Source organism: Pseudorca crassidens, chromosome 6 (assembly GCF_039906515.1).
Source record: "Pseudorca crassidens isolate mPseCra1 chromosome 6, mPseCra1.hap1, whole genome shotgun sequence".
Classification (NCBI taxonomy): Eukaryota; Metazoa; Chordata; class Mammalia; order Artiodactyla; family Delphinidae; genus Pseudorca; species Pseudorca crassidens.
Window position 1 is genome coordinate 123456633 of NC_090301.1, and position 13567 is coordinate 123470199.

The 13567-nt window shown below is 41.1% G+C and overlaps 1 long non-coding RNA gene across 1 annotated transcript; it reads right to left on the bottom strand.

The window, feature by feature from the left end:
- Nucleotides 1–219: 219 nt before the first annotated feature.
- LOC137225924 (uncharacterized) lies at nt 220–2748 on the bottom strand. Its single transcript, XR_010944090.1, has 3 exons — nt 2639–2748; nt 2399–2454; nt 220–1159 (listed from the first exon to the last, which is right to left on the bottom strand). It is a non-coding gene; the product is annotated as an uncharacterized lncRNA (long non-coding RNA).
- Nucleotides 2749–13567: the final 10819 nt, after the last annotated feature.

A 13567-nucleotide genomic window follows, 5' to 3' on the forward strand; every position in this document is an offset into this window, starting at 1 on the left:
GTGCTTCATTTTGAAAGACACAGCCCATGTTCACAGAGCTTCTGAAGCCGGTAGCTGAGAACATGTCAGCATACTGAGGAATCAAGGCAAGGAAGGAAGCAGAAATTGAGTATACGGCAAGGAAGACGTTGCCAAGGCAAAACCTTACCCTCTTAGCGTTGATGACTGGTCATGAGAATTAAATGGACACGAGACAGATTCACAGGAGAGAAGCATCCACATTTATTTTCCCTAAGTTTTATATGACATGGGGAAGGCTCCTAAGGAAATGAAGAGAGACCCAGAGAAGTGGCAAAGCCTAAATGCTTTTCTGTTGGGTTGAACAAAGAGAGGCAGACGTGGAAAAGGAACTACACTATGCAGGGGGGCAAAGGAGGATGAGAATGCTGTGGAGCAAGGTCAGTACAGAATCCTCCCGTTCTTCACTCTCTGCCTTTGACAGTAACAATGTTACTCTCCTTCCTGCAGAGGGAGGACGTCTTCCACAGGGGGCAGTGGGTGATGGATATGTCATCTCTTGCTTCCAGGAAGGAAAAGGGGAAGGGTGAGCCCACCCTTCTTGCACTTGTTGTTTGGGGGCTTTGTTTGCTTCATTTCTGCCATTTTTTTTAAGTGTCTATAGCTCAAAACAATATTCTGGTCTGCTTAACATCTAAGTCTTTTACCTGGTGTTTGTCTTCTGACAGGAGGAGGGACATATTTTTCTGACATGATGGGGCTGGTCGGGTGGAGAAGGATAAGATGGGCGTGGGCCCATGCCTATTCTGTTCTTGTGTGTTGGGAAGATGAACCCAGGACTCCCCACTTGTGTCACTGTGCATGGACACGGCATGGGGTGAGGGTTGAGCAGTCAGCAGCCCATAGGGGCCCTTGGGGAGCTTTGTGTGAGGAGGAAGCCGGGTAAAGCGACCCCAGGAAGTGACCTCACTTTCCTGGCAATAGAGCCCAACAGAACTTGGAACCCAGGTAACCATTCATGCAGCACATTCTAGAGAAGTCCCCTACTCAGCTCACTGGGGTGGAGACGCTTGAATGGACATATTCTTCTGTGTCCTGATGTCTTGATATCCTGTGGCCTCAGGAAAGCCCGCGGTGACAGCCTTTTCTGATGCTGCAGATGTTGGGTCAGTTCTCGTCCCAGACACCTTTGGCCGTTTGCCTGGAGGGACCCAAAGGTGACACAAGGAAACCCAGGACAGGCCAGGCCACCACTCTGATCCCACGCAGGTAGCCCTATGTCTCCTCTCTGTTTGTGTGGAAGGCGGGGTCATGTGGGGTGGGTCTGCTTCAAGCAAGAGCAAGTTGATGTGGGGTCAGAGCCTGGTGAGCCAGTCATGTCCATACCCCAAAGCTGGCTGGGTGGGATGTGGAGAGCTGAGGCAGTACCCTTTTGCCCGGGGTTTGTCCCAAGCCCTCCAGGTGTATCTCTTTCTTCCCAGGTATATATCTGAGCAGACACAGGTCTGAGCCCGATCTAGGAGCAGAAGGTCACGTGGCAGAAGAAACAATAATGGCCAAGCAGGGCTCTGATACCTCCAGGCTCGGCCAGCTGCTGGTCACGGTCATTGCAGAGCCCCACCCCAGAGATTAGAGAGGAGCTGGTCGATGGGGACACCCATCTGTCTCTCTGCGTGGTGGGCCGGTGTACCACACTGCCAATGAGGGCCAGCGCAGGCTCCAGGTGAGTGTGGCCAAGGAGGGGACTCCAAAACCAGGGCCCAGAGGTGAACCGGGAAGGCTTCCTGCCCAGACACCTCTCAGGGTCCTGTCCAGGGCTTATGTGCAGCTCAGCACACCTGGCTGTGACCTGGAGCCCCCTGTCAACCTTCCCCTGAGTCAGCTAGAGGACCTGGACCTTGTAGAAAGAATTTAGCATTTTCAACTGGTCATATTTTTAAATTTGAGATTTTCAAATACCATGAAACTAAGAAATAAATTGGATGCTGAAGCTGATGTAAAACTATTAGTTACATTTTAAACAGTTTTTAAATGTTTGTGATTGTCAAGATACCCTAATTGTTCTCATTGATTAATTTTACTAGTAAATGTTATAATACAGATTTACAAAATGAGTATATACTAATGTTGTTTTTATCCCTGCTTTACATATTGACGTTCTGGGACAGATTTTGCCTGAAGATTAATTTTGCTTTACTTTGCAGAACTAGGTGAAATCCAAGCCCTGTCACTTACTGAGTTGGGGAAATGCCAAAAAAAGAAACACACGTGGAGACATTGGACAGCTTTTTTCACTTCTGGAAACCTCACTGTAAAAATGCAACAGTAAGGCTTTCCTGAGTGGTGCTGTGAGCCCTGCCTGAAGGGACTGAGAGAGACCTGGGTGCCCAGGGCAGCTCAGCCACTCACCCTCTGCCTGACCCGGGGTCCCTGAGCTCACCTGTCAGAGTCTCAGTCGTCCGGGACCCACAGTGGCACCGCAGCCTCACAGCATCCCTGTGGGGATAAAAGGACACAGGAATCAGAACCTATGGTCCATTGCCTCATTCTTAGTAGATACAACATAAGTGCTGCTCTGTGCTAACCCTGTGTGAGGGAGTTTACTTTCCCTTACTTCCTGCTCAGTGTGTCCCATGAAAAGACAATTCAGACCTCAATTATCCCTGTAGTGTGAGCATACCTCATCTCCACGAGCCTCTGAAATCACAGCGTGTAGATTCCACCTCCTCCACCCCAGGCATGGTGTCCCCAGACGTCAGGTTTCAGTTTGCGATGTCCATCCACCTCTTGGCAACTCTTAAGAAATCAGACTGGCACGGGATATTTATTATCTCTGTGGTGATTATTATTCAACCTCAAGCAATAATGATTAATGAAACACAAATAAACCTCACTGATCTCCAAATAGCAGTACACGGAGCACCAAAAGAGTAGCGTCGACTTTGTTCGGCAGAAAACTTCTGATCCTTACTGAGAAATTTTACAGCTTTCCAAGACATATTTGACAACCACAAAAAAATAGAACTCCACATTTTAAAAACCAAGTGAACAGTATGTAATTTAAGGCATACTTATGTCAGGAAAAGTCGTCCAACTCACTCATATGTAATCCGCATTTTTGGCACCAGCCCTTTGACATATTATACACGAGTGACAGATTAAAAAGGGGTTGGAATTCACATGCTTGCTTTATTCCAAATGGAACAAAAAATTTACATGACCCTATTGGATAAAAAGGCCTTTATTATTTTTAGAATCTCCTTAGTTGAAGGGAGTTGTGCTGGCTTCTCTCAATAAACTTTTTAAAAATATATAAGGGCCTCAAACTCTTTTAACTCATCCCACCCTGAAACAAGCATCCTCCAGAAAGCTTTCTACTTTCTATTCCTTTTCCCCTTTACCACATGGGGTGGTAATTCTGTTACCATCCAGAGCAGGCGTGTGGAAGGTGGGTCACGAGGCAGCTTGTCTGGGTGAAGGGTTCCCGAGGAGAGACAAGGCCAGGTCTCAGGAGTATAGGTGGCTCTGAGAGCACTGAGGTCTACCTGAAGTCACCAACCAAGCAATGGCAAATACCCACCGTAGGATCAGTGACCCAGAGGGGAAGGAATGGTTAGCACAAAGAACATAGCAAGAGCTCCAAGAAAATGCATGCTCCCTCCCACCACCACGAGCTCACAGTAAGCTCTTCCTACACACAGTCCCCTGTCTTGAGATAGAGAAAGGGAAGAATGGATACTGAGGGTCTTAGCATTGACCTAAAGCAATACATTTAAACCAAAAGGACATGAAACCAAAAAGAAGTTTGGGTAATTTTTTAATCGGCAATTTGTTTTCTTACTAGCTGGCCAGGTTTGGACCTCAAGAAGGAAACTTAGCTAGGATAAAGAAGGGACATATTATGCATCATCCACCTGGACAGTGGCATGTGTGAATATGCAACCTTACTAAATACATTTCATATCTGTGTATGTATCCATTTATGTGCATATGCAAGTGTGTTTTTGCCACATATTAATTTCTCAATAAACAGCGGACTAAAAGACTGCCATTCCTACATTTGTGAACCAGCCACTTGCACCAGAGACTCTGTGTTGCCTTTATACATAGTCTTGCCTTCTGCAGGGTAGATGTGACTACCCGATTGTATGGATGCAGAGACTGCGGCTGGAGAATTGAAATGACACATACAAGGTCACTCACCTGCTAGGTGACAAAATCAAGGTTCCAACCCAAATCTGTCTGACCCCAAAACATGTCCTCTTTTCCTGTGCTGTGCAGATTCGAATGCAAAGCCACGTAAAGGGAAGAAAATGGGACAATGGCTGTGTCAAAAAATGGAAACAGGGTTACACTTTAGGATGAGCAAAACCAGGATGCCATGGCAACGACTGGTGATGAAATTAGGGAAAGGAGGGGGAGGGGCCAGGTAGTTCCAGAGTGATGAAGCACAGAGGACACATGTTGGGTGGGGGGTCGCAGGGAATGAGGCCACTCAGGGGGTGAACCAACCCATGGGCAACAGGAAGCCCAGGAGGCCTAATTTCTCCAGATTAGGAAAGTTGTCAGCTGTTCCCTCAGCATACAAAATCCCCCTGCCTTGAACCTATGAAGTATGTGCTACTCTAAGGGGAGGGGTCCCTGGCTGTGAAAAATGACCACTGACGGTTCTAGCCCAGACCCCCCTCCCAGAACCATGCCTCTACATCTACGCCTGCCAAACTTGCAGGACTGGCCCATCTCACACACTGACTATAATATATCCACTGATGTTGAGGCAGGAGGTGGATCTCAACAGTTAATGTGTACCTGGTTGGAAAGGCACACTTTTTTTTGTTTTATCTTATTTATTTTTTAAATTTTGTATTGAAGAATAGTTGATTTACAGTGTTGCATTAATTTCTGCTGTACAGCAAAGTGATTCAGTTGTACACATATATACATTCATTTTTTAATATTCTTTTCCATTATGGTTTATCATAGGATACTGAATATAGTTCCCTGTGCTTTACAGTAGGACCTTGTTGTTTACCAATTCCATATATAATAGTTTACATATGCTAACCCCAAACTCCCAATCCATATCTCCACCAACTCCCTCCCTCTCGGCAACCACAGGTCTGTTCTCTATGTCTATGAGTCTGTTTCTGCTTCATATTTGTGTCACTTTTTAGATTTCACATGTAAGTGATATCATATGGTATTTGTATTTCTCTGTCTGACTTACTTCACTTAGTATGATAATCTCTAGCTGTACCCATGTTGCTGCAAAGGGCATTATTTTGTTCTTTTTATGGCTGAGTAGTATTCCATTGTATACGTATACCATATCTTCTTTATCCATTCATCTGTCAATGGACATTGAGGTCATTTCCATGTCTTGGTGGAAAAGCACGTTTTGAATGAATTATCTGAAGTCATGTGATAAGGTGAGGGGTCACCTATCCAGCCTCAGACCCCTGCTCCACCTCCTCTTGTTAGGTGGCCTTAGAGGAAGCCTCCCTCCTCCAGCTCTCAATCCTCACTCTAAAATGGGAATAATCACAACTACTCCACAGTGCTGTTTACATACAGCTGTTGTCAAGTAAGCTAAATCCTGTAAGACACAAGTGCATGTTAGCTATTGTTAGTAAGTTATTCCTTCGAGTAAAACTTGGCATTCTTAGGAGATGACAATGATTCCTTCACAAGTAAGAATGGATTTCCACTGACAGGTGGCATGATGAGATGGCAGACGAGGGCTTTGATGCCCAGCAGACTAGAGTTCCTCATAAGCACTTGAGAACTATGTGGCCCTCTGCAAGTGCCCAACCTCACTGAGCCTTAGTGCTCATTCATAAATGAGTGATCACAATAGACCTCTGGATACACAGCCTGCATTCACTTCTCACTTTAGCCTCTTGATGACTCAGTTTCTCATCTGGAAAATGGAACAGTAACGGTATCCATCGCACTTTCAGAGCAGAACACTTCAGAGGAGACAATGAGCAATTCACCCCTTTCACAGCTGTCGTGAGAATGGGAGCTTCTATCAAGATAATGACTCCAACCAGAAGGACTACAATGAGGAAAAACTCCTGCTGACATAAGTTGGATCTGTAGCACAAGCAAGAAACAGACCTTACGTATGTTACAGTGATGAAATTGGAAATTGTTAATACTACAGAATCTAGTCTATCCTGACTGATTCAGATCTCCTAAGTGTATGGGTGGTATTTAAAGCCATGGACATTGATAGGTCACACAGGATATGAGTATAGATGTTTAGAAAGAGGAGAAAAATAAAGAGAAGGGAAGTAAAAGAAGAGGGGGAAAGAAGGGAGAAGAGGAGAGGGGTGGTGAGATGGGGAAGACAAGAGAAGAGAGGAAGAGAGAGGGAAAGAGATGGGCTCCTGGAATATCCCAACACTGAGAAGGTCAAAAGAGAAGTTCAAAAATGAGCCGCCATATATCTATATCTATATACACACATATATATACATATATATGTATATATATGTGTGTGTATATATATATATATATATATATATATATATATATATATATATGGTGTCAAGAATGGTGTCATGGAAGCCAAGAGAAGAAAAAGTTTAGAGGAGGAGGATTGACTGCATAGGATTCTGTTGGAAGTTAGATAAGTTGAATGAAAAAAAAAGTATTCTTTAAATTTAGGAAATTGAATATCAACATCATTATTGCCCTTGGCAGGGAGGTCTCCATTGGAGTATGGACATAAAAGTCCTACTGGAAAAACCTGAAAAAAATCTGAGAGGTGATGAAGGGCAGGTCACTTCCCAGATGATTGTCATGTGTGGCCAGGATTGAGAACCACCAGCCTAGACAGTGAACTTTCTAATCAACTCTTCATGTCTGCCTTCACCTCTGATCCATTTTCTTTGGTTTCTAGCTTCTAGTCTGGTTTCCTGGTCCCTGATTGCCCTCCTGGATTCTAACCCTAACCTGTCTCATCTTCCTGGGTTTATGAGCCCGGCTTCCTCCCTCTGCCGTCCTTGCATCATTCCTTTTAACTTGAAACTGTCCCCTCGCAGCCCCTGTTGGTCTTAATGCCTTAATGACCAGGGCCATGCAAGGCTCAGAAGGAATCTGATGGTGTCTGGTGGTCACCAGGGCCTTCACAGGCCATTTCTACTTTTCGCTTTTTAGCCCCTAAAAACCAAAATCAATCAAATAAACATTTATAAATCAGAATTAATTTCTTTAAAATAAGCATGGCAAAGGCATGTAAATGTTAAATTAGAATAATAAGTCACCTTTTCTAAACATGTTTCCTTCTCATGAAGTTTTTCAAAGGCCAAATGCTATAATCAACAGAGCTCCCAGAGTGGGTATCACTTGGGAGCATATTATTTGCACATAAATTCTCCACTACAGTTAGAACATGCTCACTGGTACTTACAAAGTCCCCATGACTGTAACTCCTTTCTGAGAATTGCCACCCATCACTACCCTCACTTTTAAGGTCTATGTCATCTCCCTTGGGTTTGATTTTTGGCTAGGCTGGATCTGAGGATGATCCCACAGTAAGAATATTCAGCTCCTCTTACCATCATCCCCATTCTCAATTTTGGCCAAGGTTTCAGTTTTCCTGAGTCTTCTGACTTTTGGACTTCTTCAACCTCCTTCCAGTTCTCTACCCCTGAGAGAGTTAAGACTTCAAAACATGCTTCTGAATGAGCAGCTCTGGTGCAGCTCTCTTGACAGCAGGAGCAAAATGCATTCACACCTTCCACTGTAGCCAACTGGCTCCGTGTCTGATGTTACTGTATAGGCAGCATCATAACATCCATACTACTCCCAGGAGTCACTCTGGGCCCCAAAAGGGACATTCTTCTCCTATCTAGTGGAGAAGAAATTAATTCTCCCATGGCCATTTAATGGAGAACGAACAAAAGAAGATGGCCAGAAAACACACTGCACTCGGAGTGAAAATACCTATTTGACTACAGTACCCACAATTTTTAAAAAAGCCTTTCCTGGGCTTCCCTGGTGCAGTGGTTAAGAATCCGTCTGCTGGGACTTCCCTGGTGGTGCAGTGGTTAAGAATCCACCTGCCAATGCAAGGGACATGGGTTCGAGCCCTGGTCAGGGAAATAAGATCCCACATCATGCCCCAGAGCAACTAAGCCCATGCGCCACAACTACTGAGACTATGTTATAGAGCCTGCAAACCACAACTACTGAGCCCACGTGCCACAACTACTGAAGCCCACATGCCTAGAGCCCATGCTCTGCAACAAGAGAAGCCACTGTAATGAGAAGCCAGTGCACCACAACGAAGAGTAGCCCTTGCTTGGCACAACTAGAGAAAGCCCACGCACAGCAACGAAGACCCAATGCAGCCAACGAGGACTCAACACAGCCACAAATTAATTAATTAATTATTTTTTTAAAAAAAAACTTTTCCTAAGGGATGCAATTTGTGTGAAGCATTTCTAAGTATACTGGCTGGTGTAAAACTTATGTCTAAAAAGAAATATCAATTTTCAGGTGAACATTGAGCAACTGTAGACAGAGTCTGAGAAAATTTGCTACTGATTGTATACCATGCAGACAGAGCAGGAAACAGAACAAAGTAGTACAATCAGAAGATTCCAGAACCACAAAGAATAGAGTGTGGGCTTTCAAGTTTGAAAGACCTGGATTCAATTCTCGTTCCCTGGACTACTTGATTATTGCAGTAAAGATTCCAGTATCCAGAATGGCACAAAGTGATATATATTTTTGACAGTCTTGCTCTGTTTTAGAAGTAATCATTTGAGTATCCAGAACCCAAGATATTCTGTTGCTGGTCCTGGCTCTTGATGCAAGATGTTCATTTTCAACATATATGCTACATGATTCCCTTCCACTGACACATGACCAGTGCCAGAAACTCTTATTCCCAGCTTGGGACACTGAAGAATGACTATTCACCACTTGCTTCTGGTAACCCTGGGATCGAAAGGTTCTACACTTTTCTGTAGAAGGTGTTAGCGTGGGGAGTGTGAGAAAGGAAGGGGTGTAGTCTGGATGGAGTGGTTTGCTTCCCTTACTGCCTTTCATGTTTGCCATGTAATCTACACTGCTTGTGAAGAGACCATAGGCCAGAATATTTGACTGAGCAAGCACCTTCCAAACACACATGCTGAGAGTCTTTGGTTTTGATTTTAATTTGACCCCTTCTGAATGAGAATGTGGAGAGGAATGCAGTATCATCCTACCCTGAACTGTCCTCTAGCTTTGTATGGTTCATTGACCACTAGAGCCTCTCACATCTGTGTAGGATCACTAGGCACTGGGTGTCACTATTGCTGCCTCACCTCACTGTCTCTAAGCAAGTTTGTTCTCTTACATGGACTACAGAAAAGCTCCTTCATTAATGTTTTTGCCTCCAGTCTTGGCCTTTCTAGCCATCCTCCATTCAGCAGCCAAAGTGATCATCAGACAACTTGGATAGGACCTTGCCAATCACCTGCTTAAAACTTACCAAATTTAGAACAAGACAAGAATGACCACTTTTGCCACTTCTATTCAACATAGTATTAAAAGTTCTAGACAGAGCAAATAGGCAACAAAAAGAAATAAAAGGCATCAAATTGTTAAGGAAAGAGTAAAACTGTCACTTTTCACAGACTGCATGACCTTATATATAGAAAACTCTACAGATTACACACACACACACACACACACACACACACACATAAACAAACACACACACTGTCAGAACTGATAAAAGAATTCAGCACAGTTGTTGGATACAAAATGAGCACACAAAAATCATTTTTTTCTATACACTAACAATAAATAATCCAAAAAGGAAATTAAGAAAATAATTCCATTTAAAAGAGCATCAAAAAGAATAAAATATGTAGTAATAAACTTAAGGAGGCAAGAGATTTGTACAGTGAAAACTACAAAACACTGCTGAAAAAAATTAAAGAAGACACTAGCAAATGGAAGGATATCCTATGTTCATTAATTACAAGACTTAATATTGTTAATATGTCAGTACTACCCACAACTATCTACAGGTTCAATGCAATCCCTAAAAACCCCAATTTTTGCAGAAATAGAAAAATCCATCATAAAATTCATATAGAATCTCAAGAGACCTGCAATAGTTAAAACAATCTCAAAAAAGAACAATGTAAGATCTCAGACTTCTTGATTTAAAAACTTATTACAAAACTACAGTAACCAAAACAGTGTGATACCAGCCTAAAAAAAACATATAAACCAGTGGAATAGAACAGAGGGCCAAGAAATAAGCCCTCACATATATGATCAAATAACTTTTGACAAGGGTGCTGAAATCATCCTATGGGGAAGGGATAATTCAATGAGGAAAGAGACAATTCAATGGGGAAAGGACAGTCTTTTCAACAAATGATGTTGGGAAAACTGGATATACACATTAAAATGAATGAAATTGAACACTTATCTTAACACCATATACAAAAGTTAACTCAAAATAGATCAAATACCTAAATGTAACACCTAAAATGATAAAACTCTTAGAAGAAAATGGGAAAAGCTTCATGTCATTGAATTTGACAATGATTTCTTGGATATGACACCAAAAGCACAGGCAACAAAAGAAAAAATAGATAAATTGTATTCAAATTTAAAACTTTTGTACATCACAGGCAACTACCAACAGAGTGAAAAGGCAACCCATAGAGTGGGAGAAAATATTTGCAAATCATATATCTGATAAAGGATTAATATCAAGAATATATAAAGGACTCCTACAACTCAACATCACAAAAGCAACCAAGCTGATTTCAAAATGAGCAAAGGACTTGAATAGACATTTCTTGAGAGGAGATATACAAATGGTCAACAAACACATGAAAATATGTTTAACACCACTAACCATTAGAGAAATGCAAATCAAAACCAAAGTGAGATACCACTTTACACACATTAGGCTAGCTACTATACAAAAAATTGAACTAAGATTAAAAAAAAACAGAAAATAAGTTTTGGCAAGTATGTGAAGAACTCAGAACTCCTTTGCATTGCTGGTGGGAATGTAAATTGATGTGGCTACAGTCAAAAATGGCATTCCTTAAGAGATTAAACAGAATTACCATATGACTCAGCAATTCCACTTCTGGGTATATACCCAAACAATTGAAAGCATGGACTGTACCACACCATTTGTGCACCCATGTTCATAACAACATTAATCACAATAGGCAAACGGTGAAAGCAACCCAATATACATCAACGTATGAATGATAAACAACATGTGATATACATACAGTGGAATAAATGCAGCTTAAAAGAAAAGAAGCACTAACACCTTCTACAGTGTGGAAGAATCTTGAAGACATTACATTAAGTGAAATAAGTCAATCACAAAACGGCAAATAGTGTGTGAATCCAATTATATTAGATACCTAGAATACTCAAATTCAAAGAAACAGAAGTTAGAATAGTGGTTGCTGTGGGGCTGAGGGAAGGGAGAAATGGGGAGTCATTGTTTAATGGGTACAGAGTTTCAGTTTGGGAAATTTAAATTTTCTGAAGATAGATGGTGGTGATGGTTGCACAATGATGTGAATGTACTAAATGCTTCTGAACTGTACACTTAAAAGTGGTTAAGATAGTGCATTTTATGATTCATGTATGTTAGCACAATTTTTAAAGTCTTCCAAAGTCTTGTTATGTCAGTAAAGCTCAAGCTCTCCAGCCACGCACAGGTCCCACCACATGCTGGCTCCATGTACTAATCTACTGTTTCCTCTCTCCACTCCATGCCCATAACTCAGCCACAGGAAGCTCCCTGAGATCCCTTTAATGCATCCATTTCTCATTTCTGTGCTCTTGCATATGTGCTTTGGCCACAGGAACTTCCTTTGCCTCTTTTTTCCCCTTTGCCAATACTTACTCTGAGTTGGTAACTGAGTTCAGGGGTTTTGTTACTCTGGGAAATCTTCCTTGATCTTCCTGATGGACTGCCTTCATTTCCCTTGTGTTCCCACTGCTCTTTTAGGTCACTGATAACACTACAATCTAATCTTCCTGTAACAGTACAGTGAGGAACAGCTGTTGGAAAGAAACAAAGTGATTTCATGTTCATATGTTAAGAGGAAGAGAAAATTCCATTAGTAGGACAAGACCAAGAAGTGGCACAGATGATACAATTAGTAGACAAGGATATTAAATCGTTGATTATAGCTATACTCCATATGATTTTCAGAAGGAAGAGAAAGGGTGCATATGTTAAGCAGGGATATGGAACATCTATAAAGACCCAACTCAAACTAGATATTAAAAATATTGGTGAAGAAATATATTATGGATGGGATTAAAAACAGATTATACATTAAAGAAGAAAGATTAATGAGCTTGAAAACATAAATATAGAAACTATATAAAATTTTTAAAAACAGGGGAATAAAGCTGAAAAAAGAACTGAAATGTGCATCAGTAAACTGTGAAACAATTTCAAGCAGCCTAATATATGTATAATCTATCCCTGAAAAAAAGGAGAGAGGACAGAGACAAAAAATACATTTGAAGATATAATTGTCCCAAATTCCCACAGATCCTAGAAGTTCAAGTAGACATAGCACAAGAAATATGAAACAAAAACTGCACTAGTGTATATCATAATTGAATTTTTAAAAGCCAGTGGTAGAGGAAATATCTTAGCATCCAGAGAAAAAAGTTTCTTTAAATACAGAAAAACAAAGGCAAAAATGACAGAAGTCTCCTCATTGGTAAAAAAAAAAACACCAGTAGACAGTGGAGCAACATCTTTAAAGTACAGAAAGAACAAAAAATCAACCTACTATACTAAACTCAGCAGAAATATCTTTCAAAAACAAAGGTGATATAAAGGCTTTTAAAGATATACAAAAGCTAAAAGAATTCATCATTAGCTAACCTGCATTATAAAAAATGTTAAAGGAAATCCTTCAGGCAGAAGAAAAGTAATACCAGATGGAGTACTTGACTTATGTAAAAGAACGAAGAGCTCCAGAGATGATAAATATGTAGGTTTAAAAAAAAAAAAAAGACTTTTTCTCATTTAAAAATCTCTTTAAAGCATAATTGATTGTTTAAAGAAAAAATAATTGCAAATTATTGTGGGATTTATGAAATATGTAGAAGTAAAATTTATGACAGCAACAGCACAAAAGCTAGAGAGGAACACAGAAGTATACTGTTACAAATTTCTTATACTATACATGAAGTAGCATATATAATATTACTTATAGGTAAACAGTTATAAGTAAAAATGCTAACTATAACCCCCAAAGCAACTGTTGCTGCAGCAGATATGCTATTAAGTTGGCCCCCTGATCCCATCTCTTATTGTTCATATCTTTGTGGGATAATTTTCTCTTGAGTGTGGACAGGACCTGTGACTTCCTTCTACCCAACAGAATATGGCAATGATAAAAGGATGTATGTGATTACACTACATAATACTATAGCACTCATCTTGCCGGAATCTCTCTCTTCCTTGCTGACACTGAAGAAACAAAACATGATGAAGTGAATGCTTTCCCAATAATATCGTGAAAAAGAGGACAATATCTGTGCTTATAACTCCTATTCAACATCATAATTGCTAGCTTATCAAGTACAATAT